The sequence below is a fragment of the Schistocerca americana genome, chromosome 8 (assembly GCF_021461395.2).
Source record: "Schistocerca americana isolate TAMUIC-IGC-003095 chromosome 8, iqSchAmer2.1, whole genome shotgun sequence".
Taxonomy (NCBI): Eukaryota; Metazoa; Arthropoda; class Insecta; order Orthoptera; family Acrididae; genus Schistocerca; species Schistocerca americana.
In genome coordinates this window covers 501,597,387-501,612,786 of record NC_060126.1, presented here as the reverse complement: position 1 = coordinate 501,612,786, position 15,400 = coordinate 501,597,387, and the positions used below count along the sequence as shown (strand labels likewise).

The 15,400-nt window shown below is 45.5% G+C and overlaps 1 non-coding gene across 1 annotated transcript; it reads left to right on the top strand.

Moving 5' to 3' along the window:
• Positions 1-4,753: 4,753 nt before the first annotated feature.
• Trnat-ugu lies at positions 4,754-4,828 on the top strand. The gene has a single exon. It is a non-coding gene; the product is annotated as a tRNA-Thr (tRNA).
• The last annotated feature ends 10,572 nt before the right edge of the window (positions 4,829-15,400 follow it).

Here is a 15,400-nt window from a genome sequence, read left to right as displayed (position 1 = left end):
CCAAGCGGTTCTAGGCGCTACAGCCTGGAACCGCGCGACCGCTATGGTCGCAGGTTCGAATCCTGCCTCGGGCATGGATGTGTGTGATGTCCTTAGGATAGTTAGGTTGAAGTAGTTCTAAGTTCTATGGGACTGATGACCTCAGCAGTTAAGTCCCATAGGGCTCAGAGCCATTTTTCTGTAAACAGAGATCTTTCGAAACTCAGCTAGCTCTGTTCGTGTATGAGATTCTTAACGCTGTAAACAATGGCTCTCAGGTTGATGTCCTGTTCCTTGACTTCAGGCAGGCGTCTGACAGCGTCCCACAGCGCCGTTTAGTGGAATAAAATACGAGCTGACCGAGTGTCGGACAAGATTTGCGATTGAGTTAAAGACTTCCTTGGAAATAGAACTCAACGCATCGCTTTTAAGGGAACAAAATCGACAGATGTAAAATTTGGAGACCCCAAGGAAGGGTGGTAGGACCGTTGCTGTTTACAGTGTGTATAAATGATCTAGTAGAAACCGTCGGAATCTCCTGAAGACTAATCGCATTGACACGGTTCTCCATAAATAAATAGTAACGCTAGGAGACACTATAGATTTGCAGAGAACTGATGAATGGTGAAGACCCTGGTAGTTGACCCTGAACATTAAAAAAAGGTAACATACACTCCTGGAAATTGAAATAAGAACACCGTGAATTCATTGTCCCAGGAAGGGGAAACTTTATTGACACATTCCTGAGGTCAGATACATCACATGATCACACTGACAGAACCACAGGCACATAGACACAGGCAACAGAGCATGCACAATTTCGGCACTAGTACAGTGTATATCCACCTTTCGCAGCAATGCAGGCTGCTATTCTCCCATGGAGACGATCGTAGAGACGCTGGATGTAGTCCTGTGGAACGGCTTGCCATGCCATTTCCACCTGGCGCCTCAGTTGGACCAGCGTTCGTGCTGGACGTGCAGACCGCGTGAGACGACGCTTCATCCAGTCCCAAACATGCTCAATGGGGGACAGATCCGGAGATCTTGCTGGCCAGGATAGTTGACTTACACCTTCTAGAGCACGTTGGGTGGCACGGGATACATGCGGACGTGCATTGTCCTGTTGGAACAGCAAGTTCCCTTGCCGGCCTAGGAATGGTAGAACGATGGGTTCGATGAGGGTTTGGATGTACCGTGCACTATTCAGTGTCCCCTCGACGATCACCAGTGGTGTACGGCCAGTGTAGGAAATCGCTCCCCACACCATGATGCCGGGTGTTGGCCCTGTGTGCCTCGGTCGTATGCAGTCCTGATTGTGGCGCTCACCTGCACGGCGCCAAACACGCATACGACCATCATTGGCACCAAGGCAGAAGCGACTCTCATCGCTGAAGACGACACGTCTCCATTCGTCCCTCCATTCACGTCTGTCGCGACACCGCTGGAGGTGGGCTGCACGATGTTGGGGCGTGAGCGGAAGACGGCCTAACGGTGTGCGGGACCGTAGGCCAGCTTCATGGAGACGGTTGCGAATGGTCCTCGCCGATACCCCAGGAGCAACAGTGTCCCTAATTTGCTGGGAAGTGGCGGTGCGGTCCCCTACGGCACTGCGTAGGGTCCTACGGTCTTGGCGTGCATCCGTGCGTCGCTGCGGTCCGGTCCCAGGTCGACGGGCACGTGCACCTTCCGCCGACCACTGGCGACAACATCGATGTACTGTGGAGATCTCACGCCCCACGTGTTGAGCAATTCGGCGGTACGTCCACCCGGCCTCCCGCATGCCCACTATACGCCCTCGCTCAAAGTCCGTCAACTGCACATACGGTTCACGTCCACGCTGTCGCGGCATGCTACCAGTGTTAAAGACTGCGATGGAGCTCCGTATGCCACGGCAAACTGGCTGACACTGACGGCGGCGGTGCACAAATGCTGCGCAGCTAGCGCCATTCGACGGCCAACACCGCGGTTCCTGGTGTGTCCGCTGTGCCGTGCGTGTGATCATTGCTTGTACAGCCCTCTCGCAGTGTCCGGAGCAAGTATGGTGGGTCTGACACACCGGTGTCAATGTGTTCTTTTTTCCATTTCCAGGAGTGTATTACGCATATACAGGGAAAGAAATCCACTTGAAAGAGACAACTTACTCTCTCAGCTATTTTTCACATACAGAAAATTATTAATGATTTCATTACAACCTGACAAACCTTGAGCGAGACTCTAGAAAGTTAACAGTCTGACCAGATGTTGATGGAGCCTGGCAGGGCACTAAAAGCATAAGGTATTTGTATGATTCTTAGCTCATAGAAACGGATTGTTGGGAGTTGGATGCAATTGTTGGCGCGCCCATTCCTCAGTAAATTTTGCCGGACACCCCTCAGCTGTACAGGGCAGACAGGGTTCCAGCAGAACAATGCCCCAATACCTGCCACGGTGCCAGCAGGGGCGACGGTCTAAAGGGACACGTCTACCCAGTGGAGTCATAAACCAGACATTGTGTGCAGAGCCACGCATAATAAGAATTCACATGTTTTCGTGTTCGCCGATAGGGCAAGTAGGCCAGTGAACCAGTTCCCTCGGTCGCCTCTGTCGTATAAGAAAACTCCGGCATCTGAGAAACGTCTAGAGATAGAATCTTTATTACACCTCATAGCTAGGACTAACAAGCTCCAAGGCACAGGTGATTTAGATAAATATGTTTGAGATTGTATCTGTTCGCTTGTTACCTTGGGAAGAGACATGACTTTGGAAAAAATCATCTCTTCCCCCTCTGCGAAAACTTTAATTGGCAGTCTCTTTTTTTCCCCAGAGACGCAGGTTTCTTAACTCTTGCCCTCGTTCATCGTGAGTTTGTGCTGTCGTGTGGGAGGGGAGATTTAGAGCCTTGTTATTGGCTCAAGATGGCGTGAAGGCGGTGTCGTTAGTGCACTTTGCTTAGGAAAACGGATTTTTTTTTCTTGAGAGGTGCGAAGCACTCGAGAGCGGGACTTTGGTCTGGTAAGCGCTTCTAGTTGAAGCTCTGGCATGTGTGGTTGGTACTTGGGACCTGTCCTGAGACCGACTTCACTTGGTAGTAGTTTAGAATGGGAAGCCTGTGTTGAAGTGTTACTTCAGACATCTCGGACTACTCGTTTGCCAAGAGCACACTTACTCGTTTTTTGGTTTACCAGTCTTGACGTTTGGTATCCATGTGCGCTCTGTCGTACAAGTGAGCCAAGTTTGTCCTTGGTACGACCAGCGAACTGGTGTGTCACACACTGAAATCTACCGTGATTTCAGGGCTCTGGTAGATAGTAAATTGCGATCCGTCTGCCTGATCGCGAGACGGTGAGATTTTCGCATTTCTTTCGTGGCCGCGGTCGATTCACAGGTGAAGTCTCCACATCTCATCTCCTCCACCGCACACATCTCGCCAGCTTCAAGTCATGTGGCTGCACAAGTAAACAAAAAAAATGGTTCAAATGGCTCTGAGCACTATGGGACTTAACATCTATGGTCATCAGTCCCGTAGAACTTAGAACTAATTAAACCTAACTAACCTAAGGACAGCACACAACACCCAGCCATCACGAGGCAGAGAAAATCCACAAGTAAACAGGGTGACGTACTGTCGCCCTGGTATTGTCAGGGCGTGCAGCTCTCAATCGCCACTTGCTCTCAGCTGCACCTACGTAGAGAAACTGCAGCAGATTTGATCAATCAAAGTCAGCTCAGCGTCAGATCAATTCAGCTTGCGTTATCCACATTTTTAGGGTCAGAGTAATTGACTCACTGATCACCTAGTTAAACTGTCTTTGCCAGCCAGGATCCACTCAGGGAAGTTTTAAAGCACCTGTTAGTTGTTTAGGGAATTCAATCTATAACTTGTTTAGCATAATTTATGTCTGGTTTGGAAAAAAAATGTTTTTAGTACTCTAAATTTTGTCAACATTCTCAATCAATTACATAGTCCCACCTGAGTTACGTTTCATTGTGGCATCCATACCAGGATCTCGGATTGATGGCACCTTCTGAGATCATCAGATCGCGTTGCCTAGTGTAATCATTCAATTTGACGTCCCTTGCGCAGAACTTTGAATTGATGGCACCTTCTGTGACCGTCAGATAATAGATAGTATTGAATAGTGAAGTTTCTGTTTACCATGTTTAATGTGGTGCACTGGGTAGAGTAAATTCGCGTTGCTGGTGTCTAGACATAGTACTAATACTTAATTACTGTGTCTTTCATCATAATTTCATCCTCATTTTCTCGCAAGTCGCCATAGTGGCGTTAAATAACATGTGGATCGGCGGCAGAACCGCCCCGCGAGGGGTCTCCCGGCCACCAATGCCATACGCTCATTATTATTATTGTATGTGTGTATTTTCATGTTGTGGTTGTGACTTCTGTGTCACTTTATTCTGTCTGACGGCGAACACCTTCAGCTGCTGACGGGCGTTGATATATATCAACGGGGAGAGGTGAAAATGTGTGCCCCGACGGGGACGTGAACCCGGGATCTCCTGCTTACATGGCAGACGCTCTATCCATCTGAGCCACCGAGGGCACAGAGGATAGCGCAACTGCAGGGACTATCTCGCTCACGCCTCCCGCAAGATCCACATTCTCACCTTGTATGTCCACACACTACAATCGTAGTGTCCCTACCCAACACACTCATTACTTGTGGAAGACATTCTTACCAAGTCTCATTAGAGTTCGGGATAATATGTGTGCATCCACACAGAAGAAGAAGTGGGGCGTGCGCGAGATAATCCCTGCAGTCGCACTATCTTCTGTGCCCTCGGTGGCTCAGATGGATAGAGCGTCTGCCATGTAAGCAGGAGATCCCGGGCTCGAGTCCCGGTCGGGGCACACATTTTCACCTGTCCCCATTGATATATATCAACGCCCGTCAGCAGCTGAAGGTATAAATATATAATTCCAATTTCGTTCGCTCTAGGTCATCAATGGGACATGTCCGAAACAACAGACACTATATCCATATAAGTATAAAATACGTTGATGGTCAACATGCCGTAACCAGCGGGGATTGTCTACACTACACTAATGCATGTTATATTGGTTAACACTGCCAGGCTTTGTAAATGTAGACTCATCGGAAAATAGTACCTCAGCAAAGAAAAAAATGGCTCTAAGCACTATGGGACTTAACAACTTAGGTCATCAGTCCCCTAGAACTTAGAACTACTTATACCTTACTAACCTAAGGACATCACACACATCCATGCCCGAGGCTGGATTCGAAGCTGCGACCGTAGCGGTCGCGCGGTTCCAGACCGAAACGCCTAGAACCGCTCGGCCACACTGGCCGGCTCACCAAAGAACATGGGGGTCGTTTGCATTTGTTGACGCGCCCATTCACAAAACACAATCTCGTTATGGAAATCGGTGGCGTGACTTTCTTGATGAAGCGATACGTGGTATGGACGATACTTATAACGATGCAGCACTGTGACAATACTACCTACGGACATACCGGAATCGCGGTGTAATTACCGCACACTTAGCCTTGGGTTGTTCTGCACTGTCACTAGTACAGCTATTTCATTAGCTTCTCCTCTAACACGTTTGCTTCGTTTCCTTTTTCCGCTCTGTACTATGACATCAGACGTAAAGGCGTTCACAACCTTGTAAAAGAACGAACGAGAGTGAGCTTTCTCTGGAAAACGCTTGTCATCCAAGGCAACAGTAGCCTCAACATTTCTCCTACATTCTGCGTAAATCAGGATCACTTCATATGTTTCTTCTGTAGTAGCAACGCCGGCCGGTGTGGCCGTGCGGTTCTAAGCGCTTCAGTTTGGAACCGCCTGACCGCTACGGTCGCAGGTTCGAATCCTGCCTCGAGCATGGATGTGTGTGATGTCCTTAGGTTAGTTAGGTTTAAGTAGTTCTAAGTTCTAGGGGACTGATGACCACAGATGTTAAGTCCCACAGTGCTCAGAGCCATTTTTTTTGTAGTAGCAACATTCATCGTAAACATGCACGTCTGTTGTCCAAATGATACTTACGTGGGCAGGCAATAAACACTGCGCAAGCACTGTAGTGTTTGAGCCGCTGTTTGTTCCACTTCTGCACGATACGGTGAAACGTCCCCTTAGAAAAATTATAAACGACTGTGCTTAAACTGACACACAATATTTTTAGCGCAACGCAATCTGACTTTCAAAAATCCCTACAAAAGAATGGCCCTGACTAACATTAACCTATACCTTTCATGAATCACTTACCTCACAAAAATCTTCGTTACTCAAACTACTGCAATACAGCGTGCGCCAATACTGCCAGCTGAATAAAAGATTCTAAGTACTGAAGGCACTAACTACTGATAGGCATAGTTAGCAAATGAAAGATTTTGATAGAGAACAAACAACGTATTTACCTTAATAGTGTTAAAAAATCATTTTATATATATATATATATATATATATATATATATATATATATATATACAAAACAATTCATGACATCCAGTCTTACAAATTTACTGTCTCTGATGGACACACATACAGATCATCTGCTCTCAAAACTCCGCCATCTCTCTCCCCACATCCACCACTGCTGGCGGCTCACCTCCAACTGCGCAACGCTACGCGCTGTTCACATCCAGCTGCCCAACACTACAATAGCCGACAACAATGCAAACCAGCCACAGACTGCACACAGCACAGTCAGTGATTTTCATACAGAGCGCTACGTGACGTTACCAACATTAAAAACCTAAACAGCCGACTTTCAACGGGAACTCCGGTCGGAGCGCACTGCCTATTAGGATGCGTTTCGAATAGTCCCTGTAAGATATGTCGGTGTAATACGACATTGCGAATGGGGTTTTCAATAAGAAGTTATGAAATACTGACCTTTCCTATCCTCGCAACGTCAAAGTGTGGACCTGCGTGCCATTCGATATTCAAGGGCCATGGAGTAGCATGTCGTAAATTGCGATTGTGTACCTATTTCCATTTGTGACGAAACGGAGAAAATACCTCAGACAAAACTTACGTAGATTTTCTCATAGAATCGTAATCTGCAATAAAAAAAAGGGTTCTCATTGAATATTTCAGAAGTTGCCACGCAGGCACGGGGTGGCGTGGGGGGATTGAGTGTGATACAACTGGATACCCCCTTCCGAGACAAACAAATTGGAGTTACAACTTTTTTTGACCCGATGTGAATTTTTCGAGATATGTCGATGTCTTCATTTAAAATGAACGCCCTGTACATGTGGTCGAATCTCTCCCCTTGGTGCGCTGTCACACAGGGGGCGTGGATCTGGCGCCTCCCGGGGTTGGACGGCGCTCGGTGCAGCAGCGACCGCTGGTGGTAGACGGTATAGTGTCCCTTTCCATATATTTGACATGAACATTATAAATAACGACGAAAGAACTATACATGCGTAATGTTGTGTGAGCCTTAATGCCTAATTGTGATACGGACAAAGTGACGAAATAATTTTAAAGACGATTTATCGATTCTGATAATAGAAAAAAGACATTATTCTCCGTGATATAAGATCATACGTGTGAACTAAAAAACTGAACACTATAATCTTTGTTATACTATAAAAGGACTGGAAGACAATGAACTTAGTCGTCTTCTGATGTTTTCTTGTGCCTTAGCTATTGTTTGAGTGCAGAAGGTACGGCTGTATTGTGATAGCTTTTGTCTTGCTCTCGTTTAATTACTAGAACATAATTGATGTATAAAAGAGTTACGAAAATATAATAAGCAAATCTGGAGTGCAGAGTAATCATTTAAGGAACCCACGCCACATTTGTTATAACGCAAGAGTTTATGTAGCATTTTTTGCAGCTGCTGCGGAGCTAGCTGCGATCATCTTTGACTGAGAAAGTTGGCCGCCATTACGCGGCACATTTAAACTTTTTATTTTATCATAAAGTGACTGTTTTCAGTGATACAATTTATTATAGGTCAGGTGCCTCCTTGCATAAATTCTATTACGCTGACGCATCTGATATTTGTAGGGAGCTTGGCGCTCGTTTTCAATCAGAATTTAAAGTTTAATTTGACAACCTGCAAATATAATATTGCTTGTTTGTAACTGTTTCTTACGAGGTTTTATGAAAGATAGCTTTACGAAATTTAACTTCACGAACTTAATAGAACCCTCATACAGCTTATAGCAGAAAGAGACATTACAACGGCCGCTGCACTTGTGCTCCCAACTTGGGAATCGTCGACGATGACGGTCCACTCTGTGGTATCGATTCTACAACAATACCACAAGGCCCCTACAATGAGTGATCTCACATGGACCGGAATTTGATATTCTTCGAGCGTCTAGGATAGGGAGTGTGTGTGTGTGTGTGTGTGTGTGCAAATAAACAGTTTTAAAAATATGTTTTCATTACCTCAGGGTGCAAAGAACACCCCACCGATGACTATAAACATCTTCCAACATTAGAAGCACCATACTAACAACGTTCACAAGGAGTATCTTTGACGTTCGTCACCAATGCTTAAAAACACTCAGTATATTGATTCAAGTCAGTTGGTGAGATGCGGGATGTGGAGTTTGCGTTTATCTGCTTTTCTGCAAAGACGACACCACTTGGGCGGAAGAGCAGATTACTCGCTCTATCTGTGTTCCAGATACGGCGGTTAACGTGCTTGCGAAGTTGTGATTTGAATGCGGCATCTTGTGACCAAACCGGTATTCTCATAATAACCTCATTCTCATTAGACACACATCTGAATTATTTTTAAAATCAAAAATGTGTAGTGTATACCGTACTTTGGTGAAACTTTCTCATAATTATACTCTGTCGTGGCTCTGATTAGATAAGTCTGAAATAATGAATGACTGTGCTGGTAATTTCTACTTTATTTGATTTTCAAACAGCTGAGCAAAACTGAACGTATTCAGACATTTCTCTCTTTACTTATTCTGATCATCACTAAACTACCACACAATATTTTTAGCGCAACGTAATCTGACTTTCAATAATCCCTACAAAAGAAAGGCCCTGACTAACAATAATCTACACCTTTCGTGAATCACTTACCTCACAAAAATCTTCGTTACTCGAACTACTGGAATACAGCGAGCACCGATACTGCCAGCTAAATAAAAGATTCTAACTACTGAAGGCACTGCATAGCAAATGAAAGACTTTGATAGAGAACAAACAATGTATTTACCTTAATAATGTTCAAAAGTCATATATATATATATATATATATATATATATATATATATATATATATATATATATATATAGCTATCAATTCATGACCTCCATCTTTACAAATTTCCTTTTTCTGGCGGACTCACGTCCAGATCGTCCGCTTATTGCAACCTCTCAAAACTGTGGCATCTCTCTCTCCACTTCCTCCAACTGCGCAACGCTACGCGCTGTTCACATCCAACTGCCCAACACTACAATAGCGAATATTCCAACAATGCCAACCAGCCACAGACTACACACAGCACAGTCAGTGATTTTCATACAGAGCGCTACGTGGCATTACCAACATAAAAACCTAAACAGCCTACTTACATGGTCGATACGCAAAAAGAGGAAGCGGACTGAAAACGCGAGAAATATATTAATATTCGTAAACAATATTGTGATTGTGTCGCCAGGAGTATGCTTATCTGGTTATTTTCATTTGAGTTTGTTAAATAAACATTACTTAACGTTTTTAGCTGAGCATTGTCACTGTGTTACGAACTTCAGCTCGTTTAATACATAGTTGGTAACAACATGCAAGCCGGCCGGGGTGACCGAGCGGTTCTAGGCGCTACAGTCTGCAACCGCGAGACCGCTACCGCCGCAGGTTCGAATCTTGCCTCGGGCATGGATGTGTGTGATGTCCTTAGGTTAGTTAGGTTTAAGCAGTTCTAAGTTCTAGGGGACTGATGACCTCAGATGTTAAGTCCCACAGTGCTCAGAGCCATTTGAACCATTTTGAACAACATGCAAAAACACCTCAAAATGTGGAGATGTCTAAATGTGGATTAAGATTTAGAGACAGAAACGAATTCAACGCCGTCACAGATTGCTAAGACGGCGTACTATTTCGCCTGTTAGCTTTATCTGCTACCCATCAAGTCTCTGCTACAAGTGAGTTCTACGAAGCCTACAGATAAGTGTGTGCCACCAAGTTTCCGCTAGAAGTGAGAGTGAATCATGGGCTGCTACGTCGTTCCGCTGAGGTAAGGACTTCTTAAGAAACACCAGTTAATCACAGGGCAGACATCTCTTTACGCACACCACTTTTCTGTTACCTCTTAAACTGAAGCGCCGTAGAAACTGGTATAGGCATGCGTATTCAAACACAGAGATGTATAAGCAGGTAGAATACGGCGCTGCGGTCGGGAACGCCTATATAAGACAACTAGAGTCTGGCGAAGTTGTTAGACCGGTTACTGCTGCTACAGTGACAGGTTATCAAGATTTAAGTGAGTTTGAACGTGGTGTTACAGTCAGCGCACGAGCGATGGGACACAGCATCTTCCAGGCAGCGATGAAGTAGGGATTTTCCCGTACGACCATTTCAAGAGTGTACCGTGAATATCAGGAATGCGGTAAAACATCAAATCTCTCACATCGCTGAGGCTTGAAAAAGATCCTGCAAGAACAGGACCAACGGCGACTGAAGACAATGGTTCAACGTTACAGAAGTGCAATACTTCCGCAAATTGCTCTAGATTTCAATAATGGTCCATCAAGAAGTGTCAAGCGTGCGAACATCATCGGTATGGGCTTTGGAAGCCGAATGCCCAATCGCGTACCCTTGATGATTGCACGACACAAAGCTTTGCGACTCGCCTGAGGCCGTCAACACCGACATTGGTCTGTTGATGACTGGAAGCATGTTGCCTGGTCGGACGAATCTAGTTTCAAATTGTATCGAGCGTGTACGGGTATGGAGACAGTCTCATGATTCCATGGGCCTCGCATGTCAGCACGGGACTCTTCAAGCTGGTGGAGGACCTGTAACCACGTCGGTCGTGCGCAGCTGGAGTGATATGGGACCCCTGATACGTCTAGATACGACTCTGACAGGTCACGCGTATGTAAGCATCCTGTCTGATCGCCTGCATTGATTCATGTCCATTGTACGTTCTGATGGACTTCGGCAATTCAAGCAGACCAGTGGGACACGCCACACGTCCAAAATTGCTACAGATTGGCTCCAGGAACACTCTTCTGAGTTTAATCACTTCCGCTGGACACCAAACTCCCGTGTCATGAACATTAATGAGCATATTTAGGCTGCCTTGCAACGTTCTGTTCGTAAGAGATCTCCATCCTCTCGTACTCTTACGAATTTATGTACAGCTCTGCAGGATTGATGGTGTCAGTTCCCTTCAGCTCTGCTTCAGCCATTAGTCGACTCCATGCCTGGTCATGTTTGGGCACTACTGCATGCTCGCGTGGCCCTATACGATATTAGGCAGGCGTACCAGTTTATTTGGCTCTTCAGTGTAGTATCTCCTTATACTGAATTCCCCCTTTCCTAAGTCACCAAATCTTGTTTCAACCTATAGATTATACACTGCTCTGCAAAACATGAGTATGTGTTAAACAAGGTAACACAATGCATCAGCTGCTAGGTAGAAATGAATGAAAGTGCAGGAGCATTTTGCCAGAGGTCTCCCAAACGTGGAAAGAAAGTCAGTGTGTGTCGATCAACGAGCAGATAGGCCTATGCACTGCAAGGCACGCAACCTCGCGCTGTACAATGGCTGCTGTGTGGGAGTGGTCTCTTTGTCTGACTACCAGTATGTTGTGTTCCTTTGACACCCGCACACAGACGGCACCGTATTGCGACGGTTACAGTAGCAACAAGGCTGGGAAGGAGGTCTCGTGACAGACCGTTCCATTCCTCCAGTAGCGTGGCTGACAACTGCTGGATGGCCATCGTTGAGGAGTCGTGTCGCTTGCACTTCTCAGATGAGAGCAGAATCAGTGTAAGTGGTGGTTCTGGATGTATCCTCATAGGGAGAGAGGTGGGAACATGTGAAGCACTCAGAAACACTGTCGAACATGATCGTTTTGGTGTTGTGGTAAGGGGAGGCATAATGTTGTGTAGGTGTACTGACCTCCAAATCTTTGAAAACAGTACACTCACCAGACAACACTTTACTTTTTCGCCACAGGAATTCGGTCCTAATTTTAGTTTTATGGATGACATTGAGCGATCATATTGAACAGTGCCTGTGGAGGAGCTCTTGGAAGGGGAGGATATTCACTGACTGGACTGGCCTGCCGGTTCCCCCGACTGAAATCCGATCGAGCATGTGTGGGATGCGTTGGGGAGACACAGCATGTCTACACACATCCAGCAGTTGTCAACTGCGCTACTAGAGAAATGGCCAATATTGGAGGTCGTTGCAGAGCATGCACTGCCGTTTTTGATGATCGCACATCGTATTATGGGCCATGTTCCACCTTTTGGAACGTCCAGAGAACCATTTTAAATTGCTGTGAGTTCAGAGTACTGTAATTATTATCTTTGAGTAAAAGCATAATTTCTGTTCATCTCATTGCGTTTTTGTCACAAGTACCTTCTCTATTATGCTGCTACAGTTCTTTCTATGTACTGTTGTGGGTTGGGTGCCAGGAGGTGCCATATTAAAATGCGGCAAGAACTTTCCAAGTAATTTATTTGTTTCCATTACAGGGCTCCGTTCACCTCGGTCTGCATCACAGGGCCCCACAATGCTGAGGAAGCACCCCAGTGGCCACCACAACGCAATGCTGGGTCATATTGGCCTCGGCCGGCCTGCAGAGTTCTGATGATGTCAGCAGCCACCATCGCTGTTGATTCCGCGCTGCTCTGCCAGGAGCCACAGACCAGCCGCACTGCTGCTTCTTCCTCGCTGGCATAGCTGAGAACGCGGTGGCAACGACAGCCCACGATCCAGCGTCCGAATCTGCGGCCCTCGCCTCGGAAGTCTCCGGTGTGTCTCGGGAGCTGAGACGACTGCCCGCAGTAGCGAGCCGAAGAATGGCCTGTTGCTGGCTGGCTGCATACAATGCGTCGGCCTCAGAGGGTCGAACCAACGGCCCTCTGTGGACTGGGACGCTGGCGCCCCATCTGTTGCTGCATGTAGCCTGGTGGTGTGATACACCCCGCTGTCCAGGAGAGCCTCCACACTTGAATGAATCTCATTAGAAAACAGCACCTATTTATACTCGGCTGTGCACCTCTGTTTTGCCAAGTGCGCCGTTTCGCGTCACGTATGCATGACACTTCGGATGGCCAGTGGCCCTCTTCTGCCTGTGACTTGCGCCATCGAAACTGCTGTGTGCACCCTCTCCGGCAGTTTTACACCCCTGTGGCCTCTATTTGCCTTCGCAACTGCTGGTATGCGTAACTTACTGCAATGTGGCCCACACGTTGCTGAAACTCGTGCTCCGAATATCGCACAAAACTGACTTTTCCTATCCTCAACGGTCGTGCCGCTACAGTATGGTCCAAGTTTCATTGAGCTAGTACCTGGCAGTGTCTCATCATGCGAAAGTTCCTTTCATCCTTAAATTTTGCCTACCTGTCTATTTCTGACTTCGAAAACTCAATTTCAGTTGTTGGTGCACCACTCTTTATTACGTCTGTTTCCTGATTTACTAAGATGGTATTTGACCCACGATCTTCGCTAGCCACCCGCGAAAGGAGCGTTAAATGTCCTTGCTGGTCGCGGAAGTTTATATGCACCCTTGTTCTAACCTTCTAGGTGATCAACCTTCGAGAGTGTGTCGCATCTGTGATCTGCAAAGCTGTACCGCTTGCTCACTCAGCACAGTAAATCCAGTTGTCAGAGTCCAGGTGCCTTTCTATTTTTAATAGGTAGTCGCCAGGACTGTATCGTTACACCTTTCACGGAGATTTTACTGTCGCCATTGTTTACTGCAAGGGTGGTAAAGCAAAATAATTATGCCTTCTTCATGACACATTAACTGTTATAACTACTTGAGGTTTTCTAGAAATGGTGTTACGCAGAAGCAGAAGTTGAGAAATCATAGGCAGTGAAGGCTCACAAACATTTAACGCCCTCACCAGGAATTACGTGACTAGCAGCATTAAATCTCGGAAAGCTACATAGTGGTCCGGGCTGAATGTGGGTTTGACATGGGAAAGCCTGTAAATGTTACGCTAAATCGTCTTAGCAGTGATATGTGGTTAACCAGGAAGTGCATAAATGAGATTAGAGAAAACTGCTGGAAGATAATAAGAGAGCCTGAATTGTATTACCTGAAAACATGTTGGTGAATTACAAAGTTTTATCAAACAATGTTGTAAAATATACAAAAAATGGAGCTCCTGGAATTAGGTTTTGACGATGGGGCAGCTCCTTGCCTGATACACTTTGTGTCTCCCACTATCTTGATCAAATAATGGAGCTGTAGCACTGGCGATACGGGGTGACTTGGCTGCGCTGTTTGCCTCAGTACATTTTTGGAACCATTCAAAACATCCTATAATTCGTAATTCTGTTTTCACCCAGATGAACTGCAGGAAAATCCTTATTGAACGACTTGTAATCTCTTGTCATAAATGTATTAATTACAGAGATATTTGAGTCATCTTCCTTTTTCAGATGGAATTGTAGTGGTTTCTGCAGTCAGTATCGTAGTGGAGCGGCGACATAAATGTAGTCGTGAAGAAGGAAGACGCCAGATTTATTGGAAGAGCCGTAAGAAAGGGACATTCAAGTTCGAAAGAGGTAGCTTTTAAACTCCCTCTTCGAGCAGGTCTAGAAAACTATTCGCCGACCTGGGACCCTTAGCTCGTCGGATTAGCGGAAGAGATAGAAAAGACGTGTATGATTCTTCACAGGACTTTGTTGTCAACGTGAGAGGGTCACAGAAATCGTCAAACTGCATTGGGAGACACACGGTTCAGTCACATTAAGGGGGGTAGGACGTCAAACGGGACGACTTGGAGCAGGAGAAAAACCACAGGAAGTTTCAATTTCCACTGACTATACTTTTAAAAATAAATTCATAAAACTTTGTCGGAATGACCATAAAGGATTCAGGATTTACACTTATTGTGGTGGAAGTTCAAAAATATAAGAAAATAATTTAGTTTTTTACATTTGTATTTCACCTTTTTTTCACTTACCATTGGCTGCATTTGTTGATATAGGTACAGTTTTCATCATACGTAAGGGAGATTCTTCGATGAATTTTGCACAGCATACAAACCATACTTACAGGAGTATGAAACTCTAGAATTTTCCAAATCTATTAAAAACCGTGGTAAAAATTGAGAAAATTAACTATGAAATTTGCGTTTTTTCTAAACATGAAGTTTAAAATGTAACAGCACATTCATTTTTTCATAAATTACATAATTTCTAGAGTTTCATACACCTGTAAGTACGGTTTGTGTTCTGTGCAAAATTCATCGAAGAATCTCTCTTACTTATGAAGAAACGTGTACCTATAG